The sequence below is a fragment of the Dipodomys ordii genome, unplaced genomic scaffold (genome assembly GCF_000151885.1).
Source record: "Dipodomys ordii isolate 6190 unplaced genomic scaffold, Dord_2.0 Scaffold39, whole genome shotgun sequence".
Taxonomy (NCBI): Eukaryota; Metazoa; Chordata; class Mammalia; order Rodentia; family Heteromyidae; genus Dipodomys; species Dipodomys ordii.
The window spans coordinates 224,648-239,107 of record NW_012267255.1 but is presented as its reverse complement, the minus strand read 5'-3'; the positions used below and the strand labels follow the sequence as shown (position 1 = coordinate 239,107).

The window sequence follows — 14,460 nt, the reverse complement described above, 5'->3', positions numbered from 1 at the left end:
CTGAAGAGCTGAGGGACAGCGCCCAGGCCCAGAGTTCAGGCCCCACAACCGGACCCAAAATAATAAAAATAAAAATAAATTATTAAAAAAAAAAGAAAAAGAATATGAGGCTCTTGGGGTTGGGAAGGTGGCTCAGTGGTAGAGCGCTTGCCTTGAATGCATGAGGCCCTGGGTTCGATTCTTCAGCACCACATAAGCAGAAAAAAAAAAAAAAGCTGAAGTGGCACTGTGGCTCAAGTGGACGCTAGCCTTGAGCTGAAGAGCTGAGGGACAGCGCCCAGGCCCAGAGTTCAGGCCCCACGACCTGACCCCCCCCAAAAAAATGAGGCTCTGAGTTCAAGCCCCAGTACTGGTACAAAAAACAAACATATCCCCCTAAGAATTATAAATATAGCAAAAAAGTGAAATAATAAAAACTGAGTAGGTTTAAAACTAATACATTTTTTACTGTACCACATAAAAGCATTGGGGGATAGGAGTGTAAATCAATGGTAGAGCATCTGCTGAGCATGACCTGGATTCAAACACTAGCACCATAAAACAAAACAAAACAAAACCCTCAGGTGAAACTGAAATCCTGTAAACAGAACATGCTCTAAGCAATAGAACTATGCAACTTGAGGTTAGCTTTGTTTGTTTACCTGAGAGAGTGAAGAGTACCAAGACAGAGGGAGATCAAACACTCTCAGAGCTGTCCTCAAGGGAGGCTGTGATTCCCTTACTGTGTCTTCTGACATGACTCTTTGAAGGCAACTAAATTAAACATAGAAACTTATTAGCCACACAGATTTCCTTTGACTTTACCAATGCAAAATACAAAGTAACATGAAAACTCTACCAGCCTTTTTTATAGTTATTATTGAAATTGGATGTATGACTTGCCAAAGAAAGAAGCAAAAGAGAAAATGAGCTAGATTTACATTTAACCTTAGCAAAATATAACTTAGAAGTGATTTAAATGGGCTAGATTTAAAATTCAAACTCAGGCAGTAGACTTTTCTGAGAAAATTGCAGGTTCTAGATTCTCTTTTCTAGTCTGCTTATCAGTGTTTAGTCAATTTCTTCATGTAACAGCAGAGGTGGGCCAGGGTTTGCTGGATGGATCTGGAAGAGACTCCTGGGATAGGAAGGAGTTCTAGAGTTTACTGACTGGACTTTATTGCATTTAGTCTGATACTGTTTCATTTCAAAGATAGTCAAAGAAATGCCATATACATGCTATGTAATTGTGAAATTGTGATACTCTTTTAATATGCACTATTTCTCTTGAAATCAAGAAGGAAAAGAAAAGTCAGATATTCATACTGGTTTTTTTTTCTTTTTGTGCCAGTCTTGGGGCTTGAACTCAGGGACTGGTGCTACCCATAAGCTTTCTGCTCAAGGCTAGCACCCTACTACTTGAGCCACAGCTTCATATCTGGCTTTTTTGGTGGTTAACTGGAGATAAGAGTCTCAGTGATTTCTGCCCAAGCTGTCTTTGAACCAGGATCCTCAGATATGAGCTTCCTTAGTAGTTAGGATTACTGGCACCCAGCAGCTATTTACTTTTTAAGAGATGGGGGTCTTCTCTATGATGCCCAAGCTGGTCTACAATACCTAAGCTCAAGTATTCAGCCTCTTAAAGTCGTGAGACCACAGGCATCTGCATATACACCTAGCTAAAAAGGACAGATACTAAAAGGAGAGGCAGATGTTACTCAGAGATATCTTTAAAGCAGTAGATCCTTTATAAAATCATGGGTGTAGATGGTTAGAGTGTATATTTCTGCTTTATACAACTAGTGTACTCAGCTTTATATTTATTAATGGTCATGTGGTATTAATATACAAATTAACTTAGAAATTGATTCATTCAAAGAAATGTACTATAAAGTGACCACAATTCTTATATATGCTACCAAATACATTCTCTCTGAAATAAAATAATATGGAAGCTGAATTAATTAGTCAAAAGTTTTTCATTAGCCTGAAATCAAAGAATCCTAAAGCATATAATATTTAAGGTAGGTATTTGTGGCTCATACTTGTAATTCTAGCCACTCAGTAAATTGAGATCTGCAGATCCAGGTTCAAAGCATCCTAGGCAGAAAAGTCCAAGAGACTATCTCCAATTAACCAGCTAAAAAGCTGGACAAGTATATCTTGTGAAAAAGACTATGTTTCTCTAATAACCAGATTGTTTAGACCAACCATATTACCTTTTCTTGGTTGGTGTGTATGCCTTTAAAGAAAAACAGAAATACTAACAATAATTCTATAAGCTTCCTTGACACATTTTCCATAGGTCCTTTTTTTTTAATTTTTGCCAGTACTGGGGCTTGAACTCAGAGCCTGGGCACTGTCCTTGAGCTTTTTTTTGCTCAAGGCTAGTGCTCTATCACTTGAGCCATAGTGCCACTCCCAGCTTTTTCTGTTTATGTGATATTGAACCCAGGGCTTCATGCATGCTAGGTAAGCACTCTACCACTAAGCCACATTCTCAGCCACCTAGGTCCTTTCTTTCTGCATACATCTCTTAAGATCTTTTTCTAGACTCCAGTAGACCATCCCCTTTGGTTTAATACTTGCCGTTTTTTATGGAAGGTGTCAACACCTTTAAGTAGTGGTTTTCTTTCAAATCAGGGATAGTAATCCCTTTTAGTGTGGGGCACACTGTCCATAACTTTACTGGTGACACTGCAGTGTCACCTACTCTGCAGTGTCTCCTTACTCTGTTCTCATCACAACTTGTAGAGTCCATTTCAATAGTTTAACTTCAACCAATCAACTATGATATAGACACACTCCTGAGAACCGTTGAGGAAATCATGATGAAACAGGCTAGTGAAAAAGTCTCCATGTGGAAAATAACCAGGGGTGTAGGAAGTCTAGCAGGGTACTATTTGCTTGATTTTTATTGTTGTTTGTTTTTGTTATGTGTTTGCCATTACTGTGGCTTGAACCCAGGGCCTCATGCATTCTACATACCCTAACTCGTTTTTATTGAATATCAATGAGGAAGCTAATTCCAAATGTATGCATGATTAACAGAGTGATGTTGCAAAACTAGATAATTCACTTGGTTACAGAAATACCACAAAAAATAACAACTATTATGCAAATTTGGAAAAGGGATTTTACACTGTCACCCCAAATACTGTACTACAGTACTCGATTCTTTCCATTCCAACCACTGAGGGTTAAACGAGTCATAACGTGGGTTTGCATATTAAGTAGCCTTAAAATTCTAGTCTACAATTTTGACTTTAGCAAGCAGGACAGAAACCCTGAACTACCAAGGCAAATCTATACAAAGGAAAGATGTTTTAAGTGTGCCAAAATGCTTAGCTACAACTGTTGTTGTTGCTGTTATCATCATTATTATTATTGTTATTGTCTTAAAGGTCTACTTCAAGCAGAGCCAGTCCAACAATTCCAACCAGAAAGGAGACCAGAGGCCACAAACCGCTTGGTGCCCGCCCTGAAAGCACCTGCAAAGAGGCGTCACCTTCCACACCCCAAATCTCCACCCGGGTGCGAACCCCGATCTCCTCCCGGGGCTCCCGCCCCCTCCCCCGGGGCGAGCCCACAGCCTCTGCGCTCCCTCCTGTGGCCCTCGCCCCGGTCTCGGGAGGGCGCGTTCAGGGGGAGGGGTAGACCCCACGGATGGAGCCCCGCCCCGCCCCGCCCCGTCCCCCGCTACGTCTCTCCGGCTACAAGCCCCCGTACCTGGCACCCCCGGCCCAGCGCGGCCGCCCCACACCCGCTGCCCCGCCGCAGCCCGGTGCTCGCCGCAGGCCGGCTGCTGCAGATGGAGTGCTTCCGGGGTCAGGAGTGGAAGGTGAAGGGAAAGTGGAGGGGACCTCCTTGCCTTCCTACGTGGGGGGGCTGCGTGGGAAGCAGCTCGCGCCATTTTTGTTCAGGGTAGCGGCTTCTGCCAGGCTAGATGTATACAAAAACTGGGATTGTATTGTACGCACCGATCACTAATTAGTATCGTATTTTCGTATCTTTTATAGGATCTGGTATGGTTCTGCAAATCTGATGAGAACTATGCAGTATTTACCAAAGGGGAAAAATGCACATAGAAAGCTGCTACCGTATTAAATTTTCTGTATGATTTTATCGCTATTAAAATTAAATCATAGAATTCTGTGCTTATATATGGATGTCTACATATGTTTATGTCAATATATGCATGTGCATGTTATAGATGCAATTTCAAACTCCAGACACCAATCGCAAATTCCAAATTAAGAACTTCTGCACAGATGCTGGTGGCTCACACCTGTCATCCTAGCTACCTAGAAGGCTGAGATCTCAGGATCACACCATTAACAGACACAGAGCAGAAAAATCCAAGATCTTGACTTCTATCTCCAATTAGCCCGCAAAAAGCCAGAAGTGGAGGTCTGACTCAGGTGGTAGAGAGTACAACTTGTGAGCAGAAAATTAGTAGTGTGAGGTTTTGAGATCAAGCCCCAGTACTGGCATGCTCAGGTGGATGTGTGCGCACGCGCGTGCACACACGTGCATGTGTACACACACACACACACAAAATTAGTTTGAAAAAAATCTGCATCTGTTGTCTAGGTATTTAAATGATGAAAAATTTGAAAAGTAAAAGACAAATTGCTGTGTCACTGCAAGTTAGAAACATTTCCAAATTAAAAACCTTAACCTTTTCCATATGTTCTCATTTTTTAAATACGAAAGTTATAAATTTGCTCATTTCCTTCACTGTGCCAGATACCATACTAAGTACTAAAAATACGAGGATGAGTAGAAATGGAAACATATATAATAATGATATTACAAAACATTGTATAATCAGCATAATAACATCACTAGAGAATGTGTTCTAGAATACAACACAAAGAAAAGTCCTAATAGCCTAGAAAAGCCCAAAAGTCTAAGAACAAGTGGTTTTTTTTTTTTTTTGTATTACTGAGGCCTGTACTCATGGTCTCATGCTTATTAGGCAGGCACTCTACTGCTGAGTGACACATCCAGTCCTTATTGTTTTTCACTGGTTATTTTTGAGATAGGGTCTTGCTTTCTGCCTATATGTACACCTAGCCATGATCTTTCTATTTTTTGCTTGCTGATACAGCCTGAAGGATGGTCTCATACAATGAAACAGCTTCTTCATTTGACATGGAGTCTTACAGATTTGTTCTGGTCTAGGCTGATTTTGAACTCAATCCTCTCAACCTCAGCTCCTTAGATAGCTAGGATATGATGCCACACTATGGGTTGATAGGTGTCAAGTGAAATTTATTTTTGCTTGGGATGGCCTAGAACTACAATCTTCTCAGCTCCAAGTAGCTAGGATTACACATGCAAGCCACTGTTTCCTCTAGGGAAGAAGAGAGAGAAAGGGAGAGAGAAAAAGGAAAGGAGAGGGAGGGAAGGAGAGAGGGAGAGAAATTGATTTCAAAGGGCATTGCCTATATAAAGAAAGCAACATCGAGTAGGAGAGGCACAAGCAAATGTTTTGCCTTTCAAGACAAAGGACTGTAAACTGGGCTGTAATCCTAGCTACTCAGGAGGCTGAGATTTAAAAAAAGCCGGGGCTTTTTTTGGTTATGGAGCCTGAACTCTTGGCCTGGGCCTTGGCCCTCAACTCTTCAGCTCAAGGCTAGCGCTCTACCACTTAAGACACAGAACCACTACCGGCCTTTTCTGCTTATGTGGTGCTGAGGAATGGAACCCAGGGCCTTATGCATGCAAGACAAGCGCTCTACTACTGAGCCACCTTCCCAGCCCCCCACCCCCCACCCCGCTCCGCGACTCTTATCTCCAATAAACTACTAGAAAGCCAGAAGTGGCATTGAGGCTCAAGCTGTAGGAGCTCTCGCCTTGAGCTGATAGAGCTGAGGGATAGCACCCAAGCCCAGAGTTTAAGCCCCTCAACAAAAATAAAAGAAAGAAAAAGGATTGTAAATTATGCCCTCAAGGACAGGTGTGGAGGCTAGGGACCTCCAGTGTGCTGGTCAGGCAGGCACTCTACTGCAGAGGCACTTCCTTATCCTTTTTTTGCACTTGTCCATCGGAAATTTTCTTACTCAGAATTTAAGTCAGTATTTGCTATTTATGACATTGGGTGTTCCTTTGATCCACTTATCTTTTGATTACTCTTGTTTTTTCATGACCTTGCCCTTTGAGCAGAATGCTTTTAGATAAGCCCTTGATCCAAATGAAGTCAATGAAGTCAATAAAGTTAATCTCTAGGACTTTTTTTTTTTGGGGGGGGGTCGGGTCTTGGGGCCTGAACTCTGGGCCTGGGCACTGTCCCTCAGCTCTTCAGCTCAAGGCTAGAGCTCTACCACTGAGCCACCTTCCCAGCCCATCTAGGACTTTTTTTAACTAGTGACTTTTTTTTTCTGAGAAAACTGTAAGCAAAGTAAGGAGTAGTGAAGAGAACATGAGGAAGGTCTAGCAATGTTTGTGGAATTTCTAGTTTGGGCTTTTCCTTGAATTCCATGAACCAAAAAAAAAAATCTTCTTTTTGTTTTTTTCTTGTTTTGCTAAAGGTAGATCTCAACTGCTAAGCCCCAGATTATGTCCTTCAAGTGTCTTAGCCAAGACAGTGATCCCTGCTGCAAACTAATTGCAAGCATTATGTTTATTGATTAGTGTATTATAATTTTGAGTAATCTGATCTAATTATCAAAAGAAAGAAAGAGAGAAATGAAGGAAGGGAGGAAGGGAGGAAGGAAGGAAAGAAGGAAGGAAGGAAGGAAGGAAAGAAGGAAAGAAGATGGGCTGGGAAGGTGGCTCAGTGGTAGAGTGCTTGCCTTGCCTGCATGAGGCCCTGGGTTCAACTCCTCAGCACCACATAAACAGAAAAAGCTGGAAGTAGTAGTTTAAATGGTAGAGCGCTTGCCTTGAACTGAAGTGAAGGGACAGCACCCAGGCCCAGAGTTCAGGCCTCATGACCAACAGAAAGAAAGAAAGAAAGGAAGGAAGGAAGAAAGAAAGGAAGAAAGGAAGGAAGAAAGGAAGAAAGAAAGGAAGGAAGAAAGAGAGAGGAAGGAAGAAAAAAGAGAAATAGAGAAAGGGAGGGAGGGATGAAGGAAGGAAAGGAAGAAAAGAAGGGTGAAAAAGGAAGGAAGAAAAGAAAGAAAAAGAAGGGAAGAGAGGGATAGAGAGAGAGAGAGTAGGTCAGGTGCTGGTAACTCATACCTGTAATCCTAGCTGTTCAGGAGTCTGAGATCTGAGGATTAGGGTTCAAAACCAGCCCAAGGAGTAAAGTCTATGAGATTCTTATTTCCAATTAACCACAAAAAATCTGGATGTGGAGCTATGGCTCAAGTGGTACAGCACCAGCCTTGAATGAAAAACAAACAAATAACTAACAGATAGCACTCAGACTCTGAGTTCAACTGTCTGTACCAACACACACACACACACACACACACACACACACACATTTTTGAAAAGCACCAGCTTGACCACTGTTTTTCCACTGATTTGGCTCCTAAGAAATATTTCATAATGTCTGAAGATATTTATGTTTGTCACCACTGGGAGGGGGGACCTTTGGCATGGATGGAGCTAAAGGCTAAAGATGCTACTGCCAGGGGGAAGGGAAAGGGGAAAAAAATGAGGGAGGAGGTAACAAGTTCGACAAGAAATGGACTCACTACCTTACTTATGTAACTGTAACCTTTCTGTCCATCACCTTGACAAGAAAATTAAAAAAACAAAAACAAAAAAAACCCACGATGCTACTGTAACATTCTGGAGGAGCCTACAATGCACAGGAACCATCCCCCATAGCAAACAATTATTCAGTCCAAAATGTCAGCAGTGACAATTTTTAGAAGCCCTGAGCTAGAGCAACCCAAGCCATTACTCAACAAATGAACAGATGGCAATGAAGTCTTGGTGGTGGTTTCAAATTTCAATGCCAAATATGTCCACATCCAAATTATGCTACCATTATGAGTGTGAAAAATAGGTGACCCCCCCTTTTCCCAAGCCAAGTTTGAGGGGTTTAAAGATCATTTGTGGGGCTGGGAAGGTGGCTCAGTGGTAGAGCGCTTGCCTTGCATGCATGAGGCCCTGGGTTCGATTCCTCAGCACCACATAGGCAAAAAGAAAAAAGCCGGAAGTGGTGCTGTGCTCAAGTGGTAGAGTGCTAGCCTTGAGCTGAAGAGCTGAGGGGCAGTGCCCAGGCCCAGAGTTCAGGCCTCAGGACAGGACCCAAAAAAAATAAATAAATAAAAAATAAAATAAAAAAAACTTTGTGTGCATGTGTGTGTGTGTGTGTGTGTGTGTGCACCCACTTGCACAAGCATGTGTGTGCGTGTGTGCCAGTACTGGGCCTTCGTCCCAGAGCCTCGCACTCTCACTTGGCTTTTTCGCCCAAGGTTGGCACTATACTACTTGAGCCACAGCTCCATTTCTAAATTTTCTCTGGTTAATTGGAGATAATATTCTCACGAACTTTTCTGCCTGGTCTGGTTTTGAACCAGACCTTGGATCTTAGCCTGAATAGTTTAGGATTAGAGGCATGACCTTGCTGAGGTTCTATTTTTGATCTCCCAAACCAGGAGAGAGGGAAGGGAGGGAGGGAGAAAGGGAGTAAGAGAGAATGAATAAATGTTTAAGAAGACTAGTTTGTGAGTGAAATGATTCCCATTAGGGATGGATTCCTGAGAATCAGAAGACCAAAGTGAATATCAGAAGTGGATAGTCAGAGAGTACATTGCTCCGCCATGCAATTGTAGGTGAGAGCATCCCAGTGATGAACCAAAGCGATGCTCCAAGGGGAACCCTGATATCAGGCCAAGACCACTCCAGCCCCGTGCTTATCTTCTCTAGCACAAAGAAGTGCAAAAATGAAAAAAAAAAGTCATTAGCCTGAGCAATATTTTTTTTTTTTGTCAGTCGTGGGGCTTGAACTCTGGCCTTGGGCACTGTCCCTCAGCTTTTCAGCTCAAGGCGAGCTCTCTACCACTTGAGCCACAGTGCCACTTCCGGTTTTCTGGTGGTTTATTGGAGATAGGAGTCTCACGGTCTTTCCTGCCCGGACTGGCTTTGAACCGCGATCCTCAGATCTTAGCCTCCTGAGTAGCTAGGATTACAGGCTTGAGCCACCAGTGCCCGGCTGAGCAATAAATTTTTGAAGTGTAAAAGTTTAAGAGTTTTTTCCTTCCTTCCTTCTTTCCTTCCTTCCTTCCTTCCTTCCTTTCTTTCTTTCTTTCTTTCTTTCTTTTTTTCTTTCTTTCTTTCTTTCCCTTCCTTCCTTTCTCTTTCTTTCTTTCTTTCTTTCTTTCTTTCTTTCTTTCTTTCTTTCTTTCTTTCTTTCTTTCTTTCTTTCTTTCTTTCTTTCTTTCTTTCTTGTTGTGGGGCTTGAACTCTGGGCCTGGGAGCTGCCCCTCAGCTTTTCAGCTCAAGGCAAGCACTCTACCACTTGAGCTATAGCAGCACCACTTCTGATTTTCTAGTGGTTTATTGGAGATAAAAGTCTCATGGCTTTTCCTGCTCGGGCTGGCTTTGAGCCATGATCCTCAGATCTCAGCCTTCTGAGTAGTAAGGATTATAGGTGTGAGCCACCAGCACCTGGCAAGTTTGAGATTTTTGACATGCTACTAGACAGGTCTTTCAACAGGAAAGGGAAAAGTTCATTTGTTTACCACTGGAAAAATGACTGGAGGAGTCTTAAATTATACAGTGGTGACTGGAAAAACTAAAGACTTTAAGATTTTGTCCTAGGAGTAGAAAGGGATCCTCAGAGATTTCTAGGGACCGCACTGAGAGACAATAAAAGTGGTTTCCTTTTGCACGCTGATAAATCAAGCTTTTTTAGCCACCTAAGAACAAAAGTTTATCTGGCACTTATAACTGAAAACATATTTTAAGGCCTCAGTTTAAATTCAGGTTCAAGAATAGCACTAATGATGTTTTGGACCTTTTTGTATGAAACACATCATTAAAACAGATTGTGACCAATTCTTTCTTCCACCAGTCTCTTCAGGGATGTCATCCAACACCCACCTGGGGGACAAAATACCCCAAGACGACAAAGAACAGGTATTTTATTTATTTATTTATTTATATTGTGAAAATACCATAAGGAGGGGATTACAATTACATGGGCAAGGTAATGAGTGTATTTCTTATCAAGCATTGTTGCCTCCTCCTTTGTTTCCCCTTTCCATCCTTCCCATCCCTGCCCCCTCCACCCCTTGACAAAGTTGTAAAGTTCATTTTCAACATAACATCTTGTAGAACAGATATTTTTATCTTTCAAAACTTCTTGGACTTTTTGAACAAGACAGTCACCAATCTCATTGAGCATAACAATTTTAAAATCATTAAACATTTAATAAATTCTTTGACATAGGAAATAGGGTACAACTTTGGGGTTCCATCTCACCCCAGTTAGACTGGCCAACACAGAGATCTTGAATGACCACAAATGCTGGCAAGGATGTGGGGGAAAAAAGGAATCCTATTGCATTGCTGGTGGGAAAGTAAACTAGTACAACCATTCTGGATGGCAGTCTGGCGGTTCCTCAGAAATTGAAATATAGAACTTTCCTAAGACCCAGCCATAGCACTCTTGGGCATCTACCCAGAGCATGACAAGCAGGATACTGTGAAGACATTTGTACAATCATGTCCATTGCTGTTCACAAAAGCCTAATTATGGAAACAGTTCATATGCCCTATAATTGATGAACAGATTTTTTAAATGTGGTACTTATATACAATAGAATGTAATCCATCAGAAAGAAAAAGATTATGTCATTTGCAAGGAAATGGATGGACCTAGAACAAATCATGTTCAGTGAGGTAAGCTAAGCTCAGAGACAAATAGCACATTTTTTTTTCATATGTGGAAGCTAGATCTAAAATACAACTGGATATGATAATGTAGAGAGGCCTCTAGGCATTCACATACCAACAATGAGACTAAAGGAGAATACTCTTAGGAAAGGCATAACACTATTGAATACTTAAATACTATTTATTGAAATGAGTTCCAGGAAATGGAAACATGTAACCCCTCTGTATAACACCTTAATAATAACAATAAAATTATATTTTATAAAGAAAAATAAGGTATAAAAAGGGAAAGATGTGGTGAAGAGGACAATGTTTAACAGGTAATACCTATTAGGAGTTATCTGGGAAGAAGTTGAGAGACACAGCATTTGCAAAAGCTTACTCAGGCTGGGCACCAGTGTCTCACACAGGAAATTCTAGCCAATCTTGGCTGAGAATAGGAGGATCACAGTTCAAGGCAAGCCCAGGCAGAAAACTTTATGAGATTCCCTCCTCAACCAATAGGTGCAATAATGTACACCTCTTATCTGAAGCTACTTGTCAGGCTGGGATTGGGAGGATTGTGGTTCCAGGCCAGCCCAGGCTGAAAAGTCCACAAGATTCCATCCATCCCCACAGAGAAGCTTGATGTAGTGGAAGAAACCTGTGATCCCAGTGAAGACAGGAAGCCTAAAAGTAGGTGGATCACAGTTCATTCTCCTCAGGTGAAATGAAATCCTGCTCTAAAAGTAATCAGTGAAAAACTTGGCTGGAAGCAAGACTCTGAGTTCAAACCTCAGTACCTCAAAAAGACTTAGTCTCAGACACATGAATATCAAAATGTATATAATACTTTGCCTGGGGACAATGTTACTAGCACACCTGCCCATAGTCCTAGCTGCTAGGGAGGCTGAGGCAGAAAGATCCCTTCAGTCCAATGCCAGCACAGCAAAAAAATCAACCTCAATCTCTCCCTTTCTCTCTCCCTCTCCTCCTCTCCTCCCTCTCTCTCCCCACTCCAGCTTACTGGGGAATCTAACTCAAGCTGAACAAATGCTACGTACACACTCTAATGCTGTGCTACTCTTCTGATGACCCCCCTTTAAAAATATGTATTTTGAGCCAGGTGCCATGATTCATGCCTATAATCCTAGCTACTCAAGAAGCTGATATCTGAGGATCAAAGTTCAAAGCAAGGCCAGACTGACTACATATACATATACAGGTATATTTGTATATGTATGTATATACATACATATACATTGAAAAGGTAACTCATTTTCTCACTCATTATAAAATACCTTTTATTTTGAAGCCATAAATTAAATATAAATGTATATATAACTATATATAATTTTTAATTAGATAGCATATGCCTGCTTATAGCAAGTATAGGAAAGATGAAAAACTTTAGAATCATTGTCTTTATAAAAATAAACTTATTTAAGTCAGAGAGTTTGTAAGTACATTGTTACAAGTCATTGGGAAAGAAATTATGGTGATCATTCTCTTATACTTTATCTTTTGTTGTTGTTGTTGTTGGTAGTGGGGCTTCAACTCTGGGCCTGAGTGCTGTCCCTCAGCTCTTCAGCTCAAGGGTAGCGCTCTACCACTTAAGCTACTGCACCACTTCCAGTTTTCTGGTGGTTTATTGGAAATAAGAGTTTCACAGACTTTCCTGCCTGGACTGACTTTGAACCTCGATCCTCACAGATCTCAGCCTCCTGAGTAGCTAGGATTTCAGGAGTGAACTTTATCTTTTTTAAAATCTGTGTTTTGTTGGGATTTTTTTCTTCTCAAGACTGGCGCTATATGTACCACTTGAGCCATGCCCTTAGTTCTGGCTTTTTGCTAGTCAATTGGATGGAAGATTCTCAGATTAGTTTTCCTGGGCTGGCTTTAAACTGAAATACTGTCAGCCATCTGGCCCTTATCCCTTATATTTTATTATTATTATTATTTTGGTCTAGTCATGGGGCCTGAACTCTGGGCTTGGGCGCTGTCCTTCAACTCTTCAGCTCAAGGCTAGCACTCTACCACTTGAGCCACAGAACCACTTCTGGCTTTTTTCTTTTTTGCTTATGTGGTGCTGAGGAATCGAACCTAGGGCCTCAGGCATGCAAGGCAAGTGCTCTACCACTGAGCCACACCTTCCCAGCCCCATCCCTTATATTTTATACAGGAGTATTATATTAATATTTCAACATTAAGACATTGTAGTTTGGAACATGTAAATGGTAGTTTGGAGCATGTAAATGCAATATTTTGAAATAGGTAAAAATAAAGGGAGGAGGGGCAGCATTATGGATGCCTGCCATTCTCTCTCACATCCCCAATGCATGATCATTATGGTGATAACTAAGCCTCTGTGAAGAGCCCTATGTAGAATGTTGTATTATGGTTAATATTGTCCATTTTTTTTTACCATGAAAATACGTGCAAGTAGGGCTGGGAAGGTGGCTCAGTGGTAGAGCGCTTGCCTTGCATGCTCGAGGCCCTGGGTTCGATTCCTCAGCACCACATAAGCAGAAAGAAAAATCCGGAAGTGGCGCTGTGGCTCAAGTGGTAGAACGCTAGCCTTGAGCTGAAGAGCTGAGGGGCAGTGCCCAGGCCCAGAGTTCAGGCCCCACGACCGGACCCCCCAAAAAAAATACGTGCAAGTAAAAGCCCCATATTTTTTCAATCTATTCTTGTAAAAGATTGAACATCCTCCACAATAGATACATGCTCCAATATTGAAACAAAGAAAGGTCAATTCAACTTTTTTCTTTTTTTTTTGAGACAAGGTTTTCTGATGTAGACCAACTCATGATCCTACTGCTTTTATCTCCCAAGTATTGGAATTACAGGAATGTACTATCATATCCAGCTAACATGATTCTGTCGTTAACTTAATGTTTTTTTCCCCCCACATATTCTAAAATCAATCCAATAAACTTACAAAAGTATAAAGCAGTCTCCTCCAGTGCCGTAGGCACTAAGCAGATACCAAGTTTCAATAAATATTTCATTTGATCATCTTGATTTTGGCCTAGGGGAAGATAAAGGAGATGAATTTCTTCTCTGCATACATGGAAAAAGAAACACAATTGCTTCCGGAGAACCCATGCCTAAAGGAGAAGGGAAAGAAGAATCCAATTGAGGTGAATCTTAAACTTTTTTGCACAAGGTCGTAAACCTGAGGCCTTACTGGGGGGGATAGTGGGGGGGTGAGGGGGGGGCAGCCCCTCCTGCATTTTGGAACGCAGTGAGCCAGATCCTGTGATAGTCGTGCACGACTAAGGAAGAGAGGGACAATACGTGTAAAAGCCGCAGATGGCCCTAACGTCTTAACCCTCGGCCCTTGCGGTGGGAGACCAACTGGCTGCGATCAAAAGCCATGAGCTCCAGCCGAGCTGGACACCTGGGCCCGGCTCTGGCCCCGCCCCGGGGCGGGCCTCCTCGCGGCCCCGCCCCGTCCCCGCCCCTCCCTGCCTGCCCTAGACGCCTGCAGCGGCGCGGAGACACCGGAAGGAGCCGCAGCTGGTGAGGGAAGTGGCAGGCTCGGAGGCGGGGAGCCTGCGGGCTACGCTGCGGAGCCTTTCTCTGTCTTCCCGACTCGCCCCCGCTAGGATTGGAGGCCGGGGCCGTAAAGGAGGGCTGTGCGGAGGGGCCGCTGCAGACCTCGGTGGCCGCGCTGGCGGGGCCCGTTGGGAAGGC

The 14,460-nt window shown here is 42.5% G+C and overlaps 1 protein-coding gene across 1 annotated transcript in view; it reads left to right on the top strand.

The window, feature by feature from the left end:
• The first annotated feature begins 14,292 nt into the window (after window positions 1–14,292).
• The window catches only part of Usp33 (ubiquitin specific peptidase 33), a 67,846-nt gene continuing 67,678 nt past the window's right edge, over window positions 14,293–14,460 (top strand). The window contains exon 1 of the mRNA XM_013018333.1: window positions 14,293–14,460. The gene's annotated coding sequence lies outside the window, so the exon portion shown is untranslated.